The 5,000-nt window shown below is 36.1% G+C and overlaps 1 protein-coding gene across 1 annotated transcript in view; it reads right to left on the bottom strand.

Annotated features, from left to right (window-relative positions):
* The window catches only part of LOC143018175 (uncharacterized), an 86,618-nt gene that overhangs the window by 28,802 nt on the left and 52,816 nt on the right, over window positions 1-5,000 (bottom strand). The gene's annotated exons all lie outside the window — the stretch shown is intronic.

The following is a 5,000-nucleotide window of genomic DNA, read 5'->3' as shown; positions in this document are numbered from 1 at the left end:
CAGTAAGGCCGCCTCATTAAGATTTGATACGTCCTTATCATTTGAATAAAGTATTATAGGGAATGGAATAGGCTTCTTAAACTCTTCGTATACCATAAGGTACAATGAGTTGGTCCTTTGAGGACAACTATTGCTTAAAAAGCCTTAGCTTTTCAGAAACAAAATCAACGTAAGTATCACTGGGAGACTTAACTAAATTGCTAAACTTCTGTCTGTAAGCCTCAGGGCTGACGTGATGCGCCTTTAATATAATTCCTTTTATTAACGGGTAAGAGGAATATTCCTATAGTATTGAATATTATAGCAGCTGTACCAGTTAGTTTAGTTTGGATAAACCATGCACACTCTTCCTCAGGCCATCTCTGATATTCGGCTAGTCGTTCAAGTTACCTGAAAAAGAATTCGGGATCTGACTTGTTGAAATTTGGAACTTAATGGATCACAACTGGAATGAAACTTTGGCCTCTTTTTCACGGCTTATTAACTCTAAGTTACGTACATAATCAATTTCTTTCTCCTCTCTTTCATATTTTCTTTCACGTTCTTTTTTCTCTCTTTCGTGTTCTCTTTTGCGTTCTTTCTCTTCTCCCATATTTCATTTTCTTCTATCCTAATCTGATTCTTTCTAACTCTAGGTTGACCACCGACCTATTTGGATTAACTTCTGAAATTGGACCAGAAGAGTGAGGAGGCTCCACTTCATCATCTTCTTCGTTTTTATGGGTAATGGCTTCAGGGATTAAGTGGTGTGTATCTTAGCCTAAAACTTCTTTGTCAATAAGAGCGTTTACTACTACATATTTGAGATTATCTTTTGGTAATTTGGAAGAAACTGTTATTTGATAGTATTAGGCAATAATCATTCATGTGTCTTTCGTAATTTTTCCTTCCAATTGTAGTGAAGTGGGGTTTTCACGAATTCATCAAGGGAAAACTCCATCTTGTAAATGAAAAATTTGATTCAGGGTTTTGAATTGACTAAGATTGGTATTCCACTCCCTAATGAATATTCACCAAACCTTGGACCTGACAAGTTATTTAATGGTAAAAATTTCATTCACCGCTTCGTTCAGGGTGAAAATACAAGATAATGTTTTTTTTTTTTTTTGCTAAAGGGTTTTCCCGACAAGAAATGAGGTATCGTATCATAAAACTCATGCAAATATACTTCGCAAAACATAATATCACTGATGACAAACAGAAAATTACAATTACCCAACAAAACATGGTCCCCAAAGGATGAATTTAAACAAACGGCCGTGATATTAGACTCATTAATTTTTCATGGTGCATATGATAGTACGCTACTGAACATAAGCAGATATTCGCAGATAGACCCACGAACAACATTCATTGGCTTCTGTAGATGGTGGATTTAACTAATATCTCACACACACACACCCCGCTGTCCTCTCAACCGTACCCCAAGTTGCGCAAGCAATGGCAACTACAAGAGACTTTTTCTCACAGAACAACACATGGATTTACGTTCTCCTATAACCAAACCTACAATCCAGACCATACACGGACTTTCCCTAGCTAGAATCAACATTTCTCTCACAGTACGAGTAACTCACACGAACAACCATACCAGTTACAGAGTCAATATTACTCTCACAGTACGAACGACTCACGCCAAAAACCCCGCCAGTAACATACTCCAAATTTTCACCAGTCGAGGAATACAAACAAGTCTCGCACCAAAAATCCCCATGACACCTAAAACCAATACTACGAAAGCTCTCTTTTTTCTAGGTCAGACCGAGGACAACCAGACTTCTTTCCTAATTGACACTGGGACGAAGATCAATACAATCTCCGTTACATTTTTTGGCAAACTCGTAGGATCATATCAAACATCTCAGCCGACCCTGTGAGGATCAGTTTTAGGCGGCTACCCTCCCATATTTACAACTACAGTTAAACTCCCCTTTACCCTAGGTAATTTGCAATTCAATAGTTGCCCTTTTCTTTGTAGTGAAAGACTGGACACAAATGTGATGGGATACTTGGTCTCGACTTTAATACATCCAATAAGATTAACCTTTACCCTTCGAAGTATTTCTTAAAGAAAGGGAGACCTACATCAAAGTTCTCCCTGACACAGAACTACAGGTACACTTAGAAAACGATGTGTTCACCAGAAAAAAAATAATAAAAGACAGTTATTCCCTCTTCATTGGTCCAACGGGTTTTGTTTATGATATATAATAGCTCCATTATTAGTCATCCTGGCAGAGATAAATGCTTGGCTAACATCAGGAGAGCTTATAACTGACCAAAAATGAGATATGATAACATATATTGAACAGTATACGACATGTATCCAATTCTGTGCCATCACACCAGGTCCACCCCTAAGTCAAAAGGTCTCCATCCCATCGGAACCATGGGACACCGTGGACATCGGTCTGTTGAAGCTACCCCCTAACCACCAAGGCTTACGCTACGTCTTTGTTTCAGAGGACTATTTCTCCAAATTCACTGTCCTCATTTCCCTACAGGACAAATCAGCAGAAGTGCCTCAAAGACTAGTAGACAATTTTTCCCTTTTTTATTTTTGTTGTAATTTCAATATCCCACATCGGAGTCTGTAATGAGTTTAAGAACGAAATGATGAAACACATTAAAGAGATGTACCACATCGATAGATGTTACATCTTTGCCTACCACCCCAAGGAAACGGACTAGTTATATTAGAGATAAAAAGTTTATTAGGAATCACATTGGCCCACTATTATCTGCAGACGGTCAACTTGAGTATTTAAACGAAGGAAAGTGTGATGTTTTAAACAACTATTTTAGTTCAGTATTCGTAAACGAAACACCTCAAATTGAACTCCAAACTGAAACCTGTGAAAAATCTAGGGTGAACTTACTACGGTAAACATAACAAAAGAAAAAATTAAAAGGTGTATATAAAAACTTAAAGTTAATAAAACACCAGGGCCTGACGGTTGGCACCCAAGAATCTTAAAGGAAATGAAAAATGAGATTGTTGTTTCATTAGAAATTATTTGAAAAAAAAAAAACACACCATATCCGGACATGTCCCAAGAGAATGGAAGCTAGCTAACACTCCAGTATTCAAAAAAGGTGACAAAAAGAAACCAAATAACTACAGGCCTATAAGCTTGACTTCAATCATAGGAAAAATTATGGAAACTATAATAAGAGATGCTATCGAACATCATTTAGAAAGTAACTGTTTGATAAATGATAGCCAGCATGGATTCAGACGGAAACGTTCTTGCGTGACTAATTTACTCGAATTCTACAACACAGTCATCTCGAATTATGACAAAAGAAATAATATAGATTTGATATATTTAGACTTACTAAATTAACTTCTCACGAAGTAAGTGTTACCCTATTAAGTTGGACTAGTAATTGGTTGAATGATCAAAAACAGAGAGTTGTTTCAAATGACAAAACTTCTAGATGGAAAAATGTTACGAGTGGAGTTCATCAGGGTTCCGTTCTTGGGCCCTTTCTATTCGTAGAATATATAAATGATATAGACCATGGGCTAAAATCTATTGTCTCCAAATTTGCTGATGATACAAAATTATGCGGAATGGCAAATAATCACTTAAATCAGTTCGATATTCAAGAAGATTTAGATAAATTACAGCAATGGTCTGATAAGTGGCTAATGAAATTTAACACAAGTAAATGCAAGGTAATGCACATAGGTAAAACTAACAGTAACTACGATTACAAGTTATTTGGAAATTCGTTAACAAAACTGGACAGTGAGAAGGATCTCGGCGTAATTGTCAGTAACGATCTCAAATCATCTAAGCAGTGTATTTCAGCCTCTGAGAAAGCAAATAAGTTTCTAGGACTGATTGCGCGATCCTTTGACTTCAAAAGTCCATCCCTCATTAACAAGCTACATAAATCGTAAGTTCGTCCACATTTGGAATATGCTATTTCCGTATGGTCACTGAATCTCATTAAAGACATTGACAGATTGGAAAAAGTACAAAGGAGAGCCACAAAACTGATTCCAAATATAAAAAATAAATCATACGAAAATCTACTAAAACATATGAATGTGTTTTCCCTAAAAAAGCGTAGACTCAGAGGTGACTTGATACAGGTATTTAAGATTCTAAAGGGGATTGACAACATCACAAGTGACAAAATTTTACACTGAATGAGAATCCGACAAGAAATAATGGTCTCAAACTGTCAGGAAATAGATTTGATTTGGAAGTGGGTAGAAACAACTTCGCCAACCGTATCGTTAATGAATGGAATAGACTTCCTGCAGAGGCAGTGCAATGTAGTCCAGTTCGGAGCTTTAAGATTCGTTTAGATAAACTTTTAAGCAAGATGCTGTAATTACTGCTATTTACTTTATATTACTTCTTTATTTGTTTGTTATTATTTGTCTGTTTATCATTTGCTTGATTTTTATTCATTATTATTTATCTGTCAATTTATTATTATTTACTATTTACCTGTTTGTGTATTATGTAACTATACCTATGCATTTATTTATTTTATCTATTATTATTTATAGAATTATAATTTTTATTTTATTTTATTTTATTTATCATTATTATATTTTTTTGCATCCGACCTAGTCATGGACCAAAAAGTCTCCTGTCGGCATGCTCCGCCTTTGTAATCCTTTGTAATTTTTTAAAAACACAACCCTCAATGTAGAGGATGTGACAGAGATCATGGAGAAGAATCATGCCATGCGCTAAATATCAGACGACAGCGCACAGACATGTGGTGCTAGTTTTACATAGGAACTTTGTGCCCACCCTGTTCCTGCTAATGGAATAGGGTGATGAGAAAGAAGCTCACCATGCCGTTGATTGATTGATAGGAGCAACTACTGAACCGAGAATTTGACATGACCTCATGGACTGTGAAGAGGGAAGTGTATTTATGACATCACGAGGGATCAAGATATTGAAACCTTGAGACTGTCTTGCACACAATATGAAAGAAAGAGTAAAGTATCAGTCAGATTGGTTTTG

Source organism: Oratosquilla oratoria, chromosome 34, assembly GCF_046742065.1.
Source record: "Oratosquilla oratoria isolate Oo_2021 chromosome 34, ASM4674206v1, whole genome shotgun sequence".
Lineage (NCBI taxonomy): Eukaryota > Metazoa > Arthropoda > Malacostraca > Stomatopoda > Squillidae > Oratosquilla > Oratosquilla oratoria.
The sequence above is the reverse complement of the archived record's forward strand: the minus strand, read 5'-3'. Positions and strand labels throughout refer to the sequence as shown.